This window comes from Diplotaxodon limnothrissa, linkage group LG1, assembly GCF_057381915.1.
Source record: "Diplotaxodon limnothrissa isolate DT_005_m linkage group LG1, D_limnothrissa_male_GT1.1, whole genome shotgun sequence".
Classification (NCBI taxonomy): Eukaryota; Metazoa; Chordata; class Actinopteri; order Cichliformes; family Cichlidae; genus Diplotaxodon; species Diplotaxodon limnothrissa.
In genome coordinates this window covers 9,326,475-9,342,134 of record NC_140596.1, presented here as the reverse complement: position 1 = coordinate 9,342,134, position 15,660 = coordinate 9,326,475, and the positions used below count along the sequence as shown (strand labels likewise).

The 15,660-nt window shown below is 39.8% G+C and overlaps 1 protein-coding gene across 1 annotated transcript in view; it reads right to left on the bottom strand.

Moving 5' to 3' along the window:
* adcy7 (adenylate cyclase 7) overlaps positions 1 to 15,660 on the bottom strand; it is a 67,160-nt gene that overhangs the window by 39,213 nt on the left and 12,287 nt on the right. The window lies entirely within an intron of this gene.

Sequence of the window (15,660 nt, the reverse complement as noted above, 5' to 3'; positions counted from 1 at the left end):
CAGCCATATGGATGACCACAGTGGTCACATTAACTGAATAATACAAGCTTCTGAGCTCCTGTACAGTTATGCAAATTATTTCTCTCGCATGCCTGCTCAACAAACAAACTAAAGAGCCAGACAGCTACAGCTCAGCTTCCAGTAACAAAAGCAGACAAAGCACAAATTTATGCTTCCTATAACTGTCCGCATGTAAACCAGAACATGGCCTAAATACCTGCTCTACTTTTGAAGAAAACATTTGAGCTGAGGTCCTCACAACCATATGCTAAAAACCAAAGAGAGCAACTGACCATCGTTTTGACAAAATTTAACATAATCCTTCTAAAAGCTGACATTTGAAATTAAATTCCTCAAAAAATAATACAAAAAAAAAATCAAAAAAATGAAATAAAATACAAAGGGGAGAATTTGCACGTTGTTGTCCATTTCTAAGCAACAGAACGAGAAGGTGCTGTCCTGAAGCTCAATAGAAGCAGTTTGAACTTCACACCACTGTTAATAGAAACCTCATTTCCTCCACTTGCTTATATCATTGCCCCAGTGTGCAGTGTGTGGAAGACACCACTTCATACTTGTCTCTCGCATAGCAACTGAAGCGGATGCCATGTGCCATAAAAAGAGCTGAGGGAAGAGTAAGGCAGAGAGAAAAAAAAAAGACAGGACACCTATAACACTGCGTGTAGGTGAAGAGTCAGCCGCAATCCTTCAGCGTTGTAGTAATAAAATGCACTGCCACAATAAGTACTGTGAGAACTGGTCTAATGGAAGTTTACAGCCACTTTGAACTCTCCCTTTCACCCCTGCTGCTGGACACAACATCTTCTAGCTGGCTCTCCCCAGCCTCAAATAACACTCAGCCGACACTGAGGGCAGTAAAAGCAACAGGGTGAGCAGGGAGGTAAAATAAAGTGCATAGTGGGGGCTCAAGACCTCCAATTGCATCAGTAGGAACCAGCTGGCCTGCAAGAAGGGAACCCTGAGTAGATGTTTAGTGGCTGTTGACCCTGTAGGATTAATTTACTCCACATAACCACTAAATACCATGTCTAGACCTTAAACACGGGAACAACTGTAAGCACATCCTATAAACATAAATGTCTATAAATGGGGAATGAGCATGTCAGTTATATATACCTTTATGATCACATGCATGGAAACTTGACATGCGTGGGTAAAAACACTGAACCGATGGTGCAAAACATCAAATAAACTTGTGATAACACCTGATGAAAAGATAGGGAATTCAAGAGGAGTCCAATTTAGCGCATTATGGGATAATTTAACACATGAAGCAGTTTAAAGTGAAGTGAAACAGTCCAGACAGTGTGTCTACGAGGGAACAAGGGAGCTATTATACCTACACTAGATCTCAAGGACACTACCTATCAATGGACTCGCAGTCCTTCTATTTGCCATCTGGCAATATATCTTCCTATATAACAAACTATACAGTGAAGTGAAAAAAAAATAACATTCAGCAGTTTTTCTTTTTAAACTGTACTAAAGACACAGGAAAGTAGACCTGTTTTTGGCTTATCCATAAGATTTGTTCATGGGACTGGTGGAGTGAGAAGAGATGTTCGTGTTGGCTTCCTGGACTAAGCTGTAAAAGAAGCCATAATTGTCTAGTAAAAGTATAATTTGTGGGGAAAGAGGCTTTTTAAAACTTATTTTTAGATTTACCAATAGAGGAGATTAGAAGGAATTTAGTTTAAACCTGTTAAGAGATGATTTTATTGGCTCTTAGAATTTAAGTGGAAAATCTAAACACAAGCAGAGAAAAGCCTGAAGTGCAAATGGAGAACAAAGCCAATAAGCTCCATTTTTCCCCCTCAATGACCGCACACAAGGAAAGAAATTTAAAAAACAAAAACAAAACTTCAATCACTGATGAAAGGATGACCCATTGTCTTATGTATTTAATGGGTTTGTCTAGTCTTTAGGTAACCAATCCACACTGCAAAGACTCTCATTGACCACATGTCAAAGCTCTAGGGCCTGACTCTTACACTGCTTTTTATACTTCAACTCTAAAGTAACCATAGCAAAAAAGCAGAACCATCAAACCTGTGGCTGCTCTGTGGCATGGAGCTGGGACAACACACAGGGCTGTATGCCTCAATAGAGCGGAGTCTCTCAGCAAGTAGGATTGAAACTGCTGCACTGACTGCCAGGCCTTTCACTATAAAAGCCTGGCAAATGAAAGGATCACATAGCACCCTTGTAAATTGGCGTCACTGAATCCTCGAACAGCAGCCATACAAAACCAACCAACGTCACTGTGTGCTTGCTTCTGAGCAGTAGGAAGTATAGGTCCTGGAGTCAAGGAAAAGGGAGGGTGAGATGACTGGGAGCTCTCAAAACGGATAGTTCCAGAAGAAAAGACAATGACTATGACAAGTGTGGTAACCATCATATGTGTATGTGACTAAAATGAAAAAGTTACACTAACATACACCTGCCTTTGCAAAAAAATAAATAAAAACCCTTAAACTTGATTCTCATTTTCATTTTCTGGACAAACCCACTGTAAGGCAAATCCAGAGGATGGCACAAGGCAATGAGCAAAGATTATGTTGATGTGTCACACATAAAACTGAGTGCTTATGCATGATTCCAGGCTAACATCCAGGTAGCTCTCGAATGATTGAGGAAGTTCCAGCAGACCTCTGTATTAACAGCCTGAGGACATATTCACAGAGCACAGTCCAATGAATGTAAAGAATATAAGCCACTACAGGTGATCTGTCATGTTCTCATATTTAATGAGTGATTCATTTACAAAACAGACGACAAACAAACTGAGATGCTTAAGAACAATAAGTGATATTTAGTAATACCTGTCAGCTGTCCCACATTCTGAGTCTACTGTTATTATTTATCATGCTGACGACCCTTCACCTGTACAGTTTTAAATTACTATTGCTTAGTTACAAAATCTTAATGACTTGTCCGGATCTAAAATACAAAAAAATAAAAAAATCACTACTGTCTTAGCTCTGCATCACCAAACCAGGGACAGGAAAGCTAGCTGGGGCTGCGAGACCACTTGTTTGACATCCTTTCTCCATATTGACTCACGGATACTTTTCGTATGTTGTGTACCAGCAGTCTGTTAAGCAGCAGAATGACATCTTCAGCCTCTCGGGAAACAAAGCAGGAGTAAGTATCTGCTGGGTAGCCAAAAACACCAGGAGCCTAACAGGAAGCAACTAGAGGTGTCCTGTCAAGCGACTAGATACAGTGCAGCGCCTGGATTTTTAGACCTTGACACAATCTGTTTTGGCTCTGTGCTTTAGCCCATTAAATTCTTACTTTCAGAGTCTGACTGAAAGGGCGTGAATTCTTCATTGATGATTTCAAATTGTATGCTTGAGCGCTGCCCAGAAATGGTCAATCTATTCTATTTATGCTAAGTAATCACCTCATTGGAAATAAGCCAATGTTATCTGATCTAGTTGAATCATCACCAAGCATAAGCCCATTCGAATCCTTTTTATGGAGAGCAAACAGGCAGGCCTCATTCCAAAAGAAAACTACTCTGCTTTTATGGTCGCCTTTGTGTTGGTATTCAATAAGCTTGGACAAAAAAGGGACAAAGAGTGACCTCCGTTAAAGACAGACAACCGCATTTTTCAACCCATGCTCTACAGAGTCAGGGTTAAAGGTGATGTGGGTAAAGGGCATATCAACCCGAGGCACCTGACAGAGCTCGCTTAGTATTACCAAGAATTTAAGTCACACATATCTAAACATGACCCTCTAATTTGCAAATCTCAATGCTGCACTTTACTTTTGTACACTTCTGCACAAAAATTTACTAAAAGCAAATTTATATATTTAGGAACTATCGCTGATTTCATTTTCAGCCATATATATACACACACATACACATATACACATATACATACACACATATATAGACATATACACACACACACACACACACACACACACACACACGATGCTCCTTATGGGGACCTGATATGTTTAATATGCTGCTGAGAATATAGCCCAGAAGAAGCGTATAGTATAGCTTTTATTTTGGAAAGATCCATTTCTCTGTAATAAACTCTCTTTTCCAAAGATGAGTGATTTCTCGATCAGATAGATTTTTTTTTAAATTATTTTGTTGTTTCAGCAACATTAAATTTAAAAACTGTACTTCTGAGTTAAAATATATATTTATAATTTTAATAAATGACAAATTAAAAAGGCATGAACATTTTTTTGTATCGAAAAAAGTATCGAACCGTGACACCAAAGTATCGAACCGAACCGTGAATTTTGTGTATCGTTGCACCAGATAGAGAGATAGATAAATCTACTCTGTCAGTTAATATAAATGATTGCTCTGTCTGTAGCTAGAAATCTAATGTAAACTGTGCCTGAATCCTGAATTTAAACCAGATGTTACCAAACCTAAACAGAGAGTAACAGTGTGTAGTAACATGAAGTGCTTGAATGTCCTGAATGACTTGCTCCGAGCGCCATAATCAAGGCATAATCAATTATGATTAATACTATCATATTTCAGTCAGTACATGGAACAAGGTTTATCCCAGTCAGGACAGGGGTAGGTTAGGGGTGGGCTACCTTTGTAATTGTGGAGGACATTGCCTGTACACCTTTACATAAACTGATGACTTATGTATGTACAAAAATGCAACCAGCATATTAGATTAGGTTTTGTCCTTTTCCATATCTCCAACTCTCCTCCCAGTACTGTCTACTGGTATTAAATTAACCATGTTGACCAGAGGGAGCTGCTGACCCTTAACAATATTAGCAGGATGCTATTTCAGCAATGATTTAAGCTTTAAATGCTGTTGCTGATAATAAATACAGGAAGTGCAAGCGAAAACACCACGTGCTCGGAAGCTGGCTGCTGCTGCTCGACTGTTTCACATTTGCTTCCACAAACTGAGCCCAAGTCACCAATTTTTCTGCTTGACACAAAGAGCACTCCAACGAGGAGCTTATTGATTTAAAGAAGCATAGAATTTACATCTAAACATATCAACCATCGTCCAAATCCAATCCTGGGAAAGCACTGATTGAATTTGTCTAAGCCATTTCCTTCTCATATGCATTATGGATTGGGAAAACACCTGTAGACCCAACGAAAGGGAGAAATCTTTAGAAAACTTCACAGCTCTTCATATTTAATAAAAAAATATCTACCTATCTGAACTATACATGTTGTGAGGCTGTTTGTTGATTACAAATGTTACTGTAGCCATTTGACCCCGTTCAATATTTGTACTTGTGCTTTCAACATATATAAGATTGATGACGCACAATGTGAGATGACCTTTGTGGAAGGTTTTGTTTCCCAAAAACATGTAATTTGTAGAGAAAGTTTAGTAAGAAAGAGTGGAAAGAATGCTATACGGTGAGAGAGACCATTGTTTCCAGCTGGTATAGCCAGCCACATCCCCATGTCACGTTTCATAACCAGACAGGCTCCATCCTGTAAATCTGTAGCAGAAGGAACCCTCTGTATGCACCAGCCCATTTCCCCACCACCACCGCTGCCGCCACCAATAAGAAAACCATAATTATCCCTTAGTACGCCAGCCAGCTTACTACCGGCATTACCACTCAAAGAGAAATCTCAACATCTGCATCTAGCAGAGAGGAGAGCTGTTTACACAGCGAAACAAAACCTACCGTGGATATCATGCAGAGCTACTCCAACAGAAATGGGAGACAGCTTCAGATCAACACGGTGATGGTAATTTTCCAGGCTACCATAAAGCTCTGTCTGCTGACAGGGCCATCTGGTGCATGTTTTCTACAATCTACTAATCTACTGTTGTAACTAGTCTTGTTTTAACTGTGTTCATAATTTATAATGTGCATTCATACATGAATGCGCTGGTTTTCTTTCACTTTACCAGCAAGCCACTGAGGAGTCTGAACATCCTTTAACTATGAGTGGATAACGAGTAAAACATTACTAAAGCTTTCACATGGGTATACATGAGTAAACCCAGCCTACAACGCTCTTCTGTGTGGCCACAGAAGCAAAGATTTCCGGGCATTTGGGGAAAATGTACTGGATGACATCTTCTATTATCTCTGGGAAGTACAGACAATGGAGGTCAATCCTGAAACTGCCAGAAATGCAAGGCCTTTGGTTATAATCAAATTCTTGGAGTGCTCTAATAAAAATGACACTCTGCTGGTGTGCATGTGTGAGATGTGCCACACCACACCCTCATCTGTCATCGGTCATGTCTGGCCAGGATCCTGAGACAGGGTCACCAAAAGATGGAAAAACATCAGAGACATGTCTTCTGCGATTCGTTCATATTGGATAAAACTTGCTAACAGATACACTAGATGTAAAACATTTACATTTATGCAGAGGTTTCAGTGGAACTGCACTATATGCATCCATACTGTGTGCATGAAAATATTTTAGATTCTCAATATTTGCTTGTGAATGTTTGTTTAGTGGGTTGATGTCTTGTTCCACATTGAAAACAAGTTGTGGTAAATGGGTCTCAACACAACACAAACAAACAGTACAATTACATAGTATCCATTACACAATAGTAGCAGAAAGAAGACGGGTAAATGTTTGCTTCAGCTGAGCCGTAGATGCATGTGTTTGTTTTTCTTTGGGCACACCCCAGACTGATGACAATCTTTGTTTTGAAAGAGTCTGTCAGTAGTCCCAGGAAATTTTTTTCTATAAACACACTAATCTTTCTATATTGTACTTATCACATTCCTGCAGTGGTGGAGTTTCTGCATCAAAATATGATATACAGTACCTACACATGCACTCACCAGCCACTTCATTATGTACACTTTTCCAGTGCCATGCTGGAACTCGTTCAGCCTTAATTATACATGACAGATTCAACAAGGTGCTGGAAACATTCCTCGGAGGTTTTGGTTCGTATTGATATGATGACAAAGTTTGTCAGCTGCACATCCAATATGTGAATCTCCACCTCATGAGTGTGGAGTCATTTGAATACAGTGAACTCATGTTCCAAAAATACATTCGAGATAATTTTGCCTATGTGACATGGCACATTCTCCAGCTGGATATCCAGCAGCCATTAGAAGAGGGGTACACTGTGGTCATAAAGACATGGTGAGCAACAGCTGCTATTAAGCGTGTCAAGAAAATATCTCCACACCATTACACCAGCAGCAGCAGCAGTAGCAGCAGCAGCGTGAATTGTTGACACAAGTCACGATGGATTTGTGCTTTCATGTTCTATACACCAAACTGTGACAAAGTTTTTCCAATCTTCTGTTATTCAACTTTAGCGCGCCCGTGTGAAATGCATCAGTTTCCTGCTCTTAACTGACATGAGGGGCACCTAGTGTGCTCTTCTGTTGCTGTAGCCAATCTGCCTGAAGGTTTGACATGTAGTGTGTTCAGCAATGCCGTTCTTCATACTGTTTGTAATTAGTACGTTTTAAGTTACCATTTCCTTCCTATTTGCTCAAAGGAGTCTGACCATTCTCCTTTGACCTCTAGCATGAAGACGGCAGAACTGCTGCTCATTTCCCTTTTTTTGGACCGGTCTCTGCAAATCATCGCAGACATGGCTGTGCGGGAAAAATCCCAGTAGATCAGCAGTTTCTGAAATACTCAGACCAGCCTGTCAGTCACCAACAACAATGACACATTCAGAGTCACCTCATCACCATTTTCCCCAGATCCTTAGTTTGAACTTCAGCAGGTTATTTTGACCATTTCTACATGTCTAAATGCACCGAGTTGCTAACATGTGACTGGCTAATCAGACACGTGTTAACATGCAGCTGAACATGACTATTTGTTACTTTACAGTAGCACATTTGAGTTACATGCTCTGACTAAGCTAATCTACCAATAGAGAGATATTGTAGATATGAAAACCATAGCTAGCTAAACAAATATGTACTGTAAGTGTCATGGCTCGCTGTGTGGCAGGCAGGATGAGGACCCAAAATGCAAACCCACGGACTCAGGGGATAAACTCAAAATCACAGCTTTATTGCTGGAAAGGCAGATCACGGGTAATACAAAACTAAACTGGGAAAACTAAATATAAAGCTCACCAAGAAACACAGGGAGAATCACACACAGCATGAGGGAGAACGCGACACAGAACTGAGAGAGACGCAGACATAAATACACAGAGGGTTAACGAGGGAAGTGGGAGCACATGGGGAACACAGGTGACACTGATAATTATAACGAGACAGGGCGGGGTGAACATAACATGTCGTATACAGGTGCGGGAGTCCCAAAGTAAAACAGGAAGTACAGAGGTTCAAACAGGAGGGGAGAGAGCACGGGGAGGACACAGACATAACGGGCTGGGGAAAACATAGAATAAAACACAAGGAGAGACGAGGGCTCACAGATACACAGGGGCACACAGGAGGTAACCAAATAAGGATCATCATAACTAAATAATCCTAGGAACCAAGGCATGACTAGGGAATGAAATACAAAACATACAAAAACTGAGAATACTGGGCCCACATGGCCCGAGACCATAACAGTAAGCCTTTGATATGTACCCATCACCTTTAAACTAAAGCAACACACACCTTCTATGAGAAACTGTCTGATTTTGTTTGTTTTTTTATTGAAAAGGTCTAGTTCTAGATCGGTTCTACATTAGTCTGTAGTTGGTTCTATTCACACACAGAAATCACATTACTGCAAAGTACAAGGAAAGGTAAGAGCCACAGCTGTGGTGCTATGTACAGTACAGATTTAATGTCTATCTGAAGGCAAGTTCAAAGGGATAATAACAATGAAAGTGAATGCACATGTGACCTGAAAGCTGAAGGTCTAAAATCCCACACAAAGCCTGCTGATATAAAAAGAGACTTCTAGACTCATATGACTAAAGTTTGCATATAGCATACACCTCAAACACGTAGCATGCTAATACAGCTGCTATTTCTTGCTGGTTGTTTTTGGCAGGAGCTTTGACAGGAAGTACTGTCAGCTGTGAAGCTAGTAGGCAAAGAAATTATTAGGTCAAAATGATGTTCCCCAAACAGGTGCTGATGGATCACTATGAGAAAGATGAAAAGGAGTGAGGTAAAAAGGAAATATAAATATGCAATGGCTTTAATAAAGAATATAGGACTGACATAAACAGTAGCCCAATGGTAAACGCCAAATCATGTCTGACAGGTTAACTGGGAGCTGTCCCATTCAGTCCACAGGGTGAATCAGCCAATCACAATTTATTAACAAATAAAAAAGGTTGAACAAACAATGTAACTAAAGCTTGACAGACACACACACACACACACACACACACACACACAACCTTGAAGCCAAATCAAGTAAAAGAGTTAAATTGGCATCATCTACTGCTCTTGCTATAACCACCAGTACATTTACAGTACAATTTTAAATTACAACTTGGAAGGGGCCAGCTTATACTTGCATTATGTGCTGCACTAGAATCGTTTTACAGTTTTGTTTACCATTTTGTAGGTTTTGATATTAATGCAATTCTACTGGCAAATAATACCCATTTTTACAGATCATTCTAGCTAGAAGTTCATGATTTAACTAATTATAGTCAACTTCTTTCTAGACTGAAAAAACTCTTGTGGAAACATGTTTCATTGGACACTCGTACAGTACTACTGAGATCAACTTAAACCACAATCATGCAGTGCATGCACAACAAACCAAGAATATGTCAGCACAGTGTTTAGAGATGTGTGGAAAGAAATTTCAAAAGCAAGAAGACACCTCTTAGTTAGTAACAATTTCCACCATGGAAACTGTTACTTGGTATGACAGAGAGCTCCCAATCTCTGACCAAGGTTTCCGAGTAATCAGAACCATCTTAAATTCTGCAAACTGAAAAAGTAGCCTTTTTATCAGAGGCAGCATATCGGCAGTTTCATACATGTGAACTGAATAAACTTGTTCCCGGTATCTCTGGTCAACATCAGGCTGCCTGAACTTAGCCACTGTGCTCCTCCTCCTCACGTTGCTGTGCAATGGCTGATGCAGGTATTTTCCAAAAGTTCAAAATGTATATTTTTAAATGCATAATTGAGATGGTAAAAAAAACAAAAAAAAAAACAAGTAGAGAATAAGAGGCTTACAAAATGCTTTTGCCCTGTAGAAAAATTATTTATGCAATGCTTGTGGGTGGGAGGCCAGGAAGCAAGCACGAACTCGTTGTTATTCAAAACATCTGTGTACAGTGGTGGGATTTAGGCGGAGTAGGTGTTAGTGTTAACCTCCTAAAAATTGATATTAAAAAATTTTTTTTGGAATATGGAGTAGTCATGGCTCTGATCTATGCAGTCACTGCACGAATCTTTGTCGACTTTAAGAACAAATTTTATCTTAAAATGAATCTTAGCAGCTATTTGTAAAATATTTTCCTTTTTTTGTTTTATTTCTACAAATCTGATGTAAGAATATAAACAGGGTGTATTAAAACAGCTTCAGGAATTCAACTCATGATTGGAGATTTTATATGACACTTTGCTTACATGCAGGGAGTAGTCAGTCTGTCTGCAAAGGCTCCAAGAGCTGCCTGGCTCTGGCCCAAAATTAAGAGGACCAACGACTGTTGTCAAACACACCCTGTCTCTGGACGCTCGCACCCAGCACACTAGGAACACTGATCCCAAGAGCATGGAATAAGCAAAAGTTATGCAAGTGGCCAACAGTGCTATTACACGACTGGTGAGTTGACAGTGTCTTGGTGTTTACATGCACCGCCCATTTAATCAGAATAGCTGTGGGACTTTGGCTACAGTTATGAAATCATTATACATTTGTCTTCCTCAATGGCCATCTTATCTCTTTAGCGAATGTTTGATGAGCTCCCTGAAGATGGATATTTATCATCTCTTCAGAGTAGTTGTTGCCAGCACTGTGCTGCTCTTATTTCTTCAAGTGTTTACATGAAATACAAATGCTATGCAAGGGATCAATTCACTTTGAAAAGTCTTTTTTTTTAAAGAGGAAAAACACACAACCTGCTGCAATTTATTCCAATGGTGTCAAACTCACTCACATCAAGGGCCAGAAACCTACATACAGTTTAGAGTTGATAAAGTTTCACATAGCTTTCTCATGTATAACTGGGTCCACATAAAGCTACTTCTGAATAGTATACAATTTAGTTAAACAAAATAATATTACACCAGAAGCTTTTTCACAAAGCTAAATATTATAACTGGTGATAATACAGAGCAATCGCTTAAACTATATCCTCAGGTATCCTACAAGCTTGACATCGCCTATTTCACAAGTGTGAACATGACAACTCGGTGGTTGTTCGACAAGCTTCAGTAAAAATAATGAGAGGAATAATATTAATAAAGATTCTGGGCTGCACAGCTCTGCTGTGAGTCCAAACTCTCATGAAATGGTCTGTTTTATGGATCAGCTTTTCCAACCTTTTCCATGCTAATGTGTGTTAGCATATTTGTTAGTGAGGTAAGGGTATGATCGCCAGTTTAGTTTGACATGTGTCCTGCACTGGGTGCAGGCCTCGAGTTTGACACCAGATTAAAGTCAAGCAGGCATGCATGCAAGTCAACGGGTAACCCTACTGTAATCAGCTGAAATATGAAGTATTATGGGTCTGTCAGCACTTGAATATTAGGCTCCAGGTAAATGTACCTTTTGTATCGAGCGATACTCTCCCAACCCACAGAACATGAGTGACAAATTCCCCTTCAGGAAAGGATTTTAAATTCTAAAATACCCCAGCAGTGGAAAAGAGGAAAATTTGATTCCTTCTATAGTTGCATGGTAATTATCATTGTTGCATCACCGCATTTGCAAGTTTCTCTTTTCCTCCCACACCATAAGATTGACACGTTAGGCAGGAATAATCCTGCCATTACACTTACACAAGGCGCACGCTTGTGTACTGGCGCAGATCCACAAGCTTTGCTCTGTGATTGCTGTATGATTGTGGTTAGGACAGGTCAAATAGATGAGACATTTCCCCATGGAGACAAGTACAATATTATTAACTATTGGAGTAAGCCAAACACTTGTCAAAAGTCTCAGCACCAGACTGATTGAGTGACTCCCTGCTGTACATGTGTGGGACAAATAGCCATGCAGTGGAAAATAATACACGTGTAATGAGCAAAAGAAATGCTGACAGCATGTGCTATAAGTGCAGCATGGCACGGCGCATTCTGCTAAGCCTTCAATTACAGCTGTCCAGCAACAGAGAGGTCAGACAGTGGGAGTGACGCAGAAAGAGCACAGAGGGATCTCATTACCTCAAATGCCTCCTGGGAGCTATGGATGACTGGAGTAAATGAGGGCTGACTAATAGCATCCTTGTCTCTTTGCTGAGTGTCTTCATTAGCACTCTTAAAATGTTTGTTCCTGTATCAGCCTCCTCATATGACTGGCCTCCGAATTGTGTTTAGTCTGTGTTCCACTTCATTGTAGGCTTTACATTGGCTCACACTTTCTTTCCGATTCTGAATGGAGGCCTTGTTGTTGGCAGTCTGAAAGTATGCGGCAGGGTTACAGTTACACATTTTGCAAAAACCTCCCCTTATGTTTTGCCACTGTAAGCCAAGAAATGTGCATAAAAGCATTGCTGATGAACAGCTACACAGTCAGGAATGTCTTCAGGCAGCAGTACCAATTCTGAGGTTTCTGTGGTTGAGTGGGAAGAAGAGTTTTTGGCTGTATTGGGTGAAAGCAAGGTTACTCCTACTGAGCATCTGTCTGTGCAGGATCTCTCAAAGGAACGGACATGAGTTGCTTCAGTTTCACTGCAGTCCCTCCCAAATATGAGTCACAGTCTCACACTGTGCAGCATAAAGACAAGCTCATCCAGGTGTGAAGAACTCACCCTGTTTAGTGCATGACTCCAGTTATCCTATAATGACATCCAACTCCATCAAGAAAGGGCGATTTTGTATGCATGCTTAAACAGGGGCAATATAAAGTTACTGTTCAACCCAAGAAAGAGTTAACAAATGGATAGTTTCTATAAGTAGCCTGTGGAAAGAAGGAAAACATCCTTCAGTAAGAAGGCTGATTAAATCTGAAACTAACCTTGAACTAATTTTAGTATTTTTGGAGTTATTAGTTCCACATGTTTAATTACTTTTATTTCGTTAAATATTTAGTAAGCGTGCACTTGGCATATTAGAAGAACAACTTCTAACAGCTATTTAATCTGATAAATCGAACTTTTCTTGAGCTACCAGGCAAAATACTGGAAGCGCTGGTTTAAAAATGACTCACTGATCAGTTTAAATTACTACTGATGTAAGAACAAAAGTTTGACTGCTCCTGGGACAGACATGATGTGATCAGCTAGAGAATAAAATATTTAAATGGGCTTTAAACTTCCGTGTTAAATAATCTGATGTGCACCTTCTTAGAAAAGCAACTACATATCGACTCACTGCAGCCCACAGCTGTGGGTACTGAAGAGTGGGGAGCCAGCACGGAAAAAACGTCCCAGCATTTTCTTTGTTTCTACCATGCACACTAATTAATGCACAATGCACCATGCACCAGGCATGAATGCTCTTGCATAGGTTACATTATAGGACCTACAAAGATTCACCACAGAATAAATCAATCTTTAGAGTTTTAGGTGTGATGGTTCTTTTGATTATTTTACTTCCTCAGATCATCCAGGGACAGAAAGAAAATATCTATATAGAACAAAACAAACAAAAAACCTCAAGAAGCAACAGTACTAAGACGAAAAAGTGAAAATGACTCAAAATAAAACCTCAGTGCACATCTTCATAGTATAGAAGGAACATGTCAGCAGTGCAGCAGTGATAGACAAGTTATTAGCTGCCCAAGATGGTGGAATTAGTCAAAGGTCTCTCTGTGGATGCTAACACATGAAGGGTTCCCAGTGAGCCAGCCAGGGGTTAAACATAGAAAAGGAATTAACTAGCTGGTTAATTTCCAAAATAAGAGTAACTCCAATGTGCAAAATTAATTTGACTGCAGATGATATATATGAGTCTTGTACAGAGAAAATGTTTTGGGTTTTTTTTTTAAATGTAAGAAGTAAAGTCTATGTGTCGGAAACAGTTTGATTTTACTGCATATGTAGAAAAAGTGCAAATGTATAAACTTACAACTATCACAATCAAGTAACTTAATCAAATCCAGTGAAAGGCATCGCTTTTGGTCCAAGTTCAGTGTCTGCTAGCTTTTTCTTCACTTGAACTGAATGAAGAAGCAGCTTTTACAGTCTGCAAGTGAGTTTTATAAACACTATAATTTCCCAATTTCTTAAAACCATCAAAATACTTGTTCATAGTGATACAAAGATTAACTAAAAACATTGTGTTGTGTTGAGAGATGGTGCACACACACACACTATTGGTATTTGACACACTCTTGCATCGCCCAGGAGTCAAAAGAGGAACACAGTGAGCTTTTTGTTCAGTATGCTGTCAGCTGTCACCAATCATTGCTTTGATCACACTTACCACACAACGCAGAGTAACTGACTGCGGATGTTGCTGCCATGAGTTTTGGATTGCTCTATCACACTAAAACCAATTAAGATATACATAAACATAAGCTGTACAATCACATTGCTACATTGTTCCCATATTTTCTCTTTATTTCCAAATGTGAAAGAAGATCTGCAGAGCTCAAACATCGAACACCTGCAGAGGTTTTGAGTGCTCTGAGAGCTCTCAGATGAAGGCCAGTCATACCCTGCGACATACAGTCGACCGCACACCATTTCACTTCCTTAACAACCGTGACTCATTTCCCTAACAACTGTGCAAGGACAGTTTCGTAAAAAAAAAAAAAAAAAAAAAAAAAAAAAATCCTGCAGCCACTGCATAATTAGTCACAGATGGATGCTGTTATGAAAGGAATGACAGATTTTAAGTCCTGTCAAGACAAACAGTGAATCTATTTGGGATAGATAAGCACAGATGCAGATAAGAACCAAGCATTTATTATTCATTTATGGACACACGGTTCCTGTCATCAAGAGGAGCAGTAATGATCCTTAAAAGGCTCTAAAACTGAAATCCATTCCATGATTACTGACAAATGAGAGATGCAGCCACAAAAGCATAACACAAATCTTTATTGCTACAACAACTATCAACTAGAAGACAGATCACCAAGCCAGAATAGATGAGCTTACAATGCATTAACAGAACACCAGTCTTTTGACCGTGTGACACCTGAGCCTGAAGCTTTGGGCTGCTCCACTGGACCACTGCCTCCCAAATGGCGTTGGCAGTGACCCATGTGACAGCCCCACAAAGGAGGAAGTGAGTGTGGCGTATGCGAAAGAAATGATATTTTAAAGACTGTGGCTTTCTTTTTCTACACAACAAAACAGAAGCATTCAATGAAACTATATATGTGCAGAGGCTAATAAGAAGGCCCTTTATATCATAATGAAAAGATCCTGCAATATTAAAGAGAGAATGTAAACAATCAGAAGATAAACTATGGTGCGACGGTGGGGAAGTAGATCGCTGTTTCTAAAGAAGGAAGCGTCTGACAGAACCGTATTAAAGAAGAGAGAAAAGGAGGATATCAAATCATAATTTGCCCATTACGTGTACAGGGTGTTCCCTCGAGACCTTTGGGGAATCCCCAATTACATGAGGTTTGTGATGCTACCAGATTGTAACGTTATTATTTATGACAGT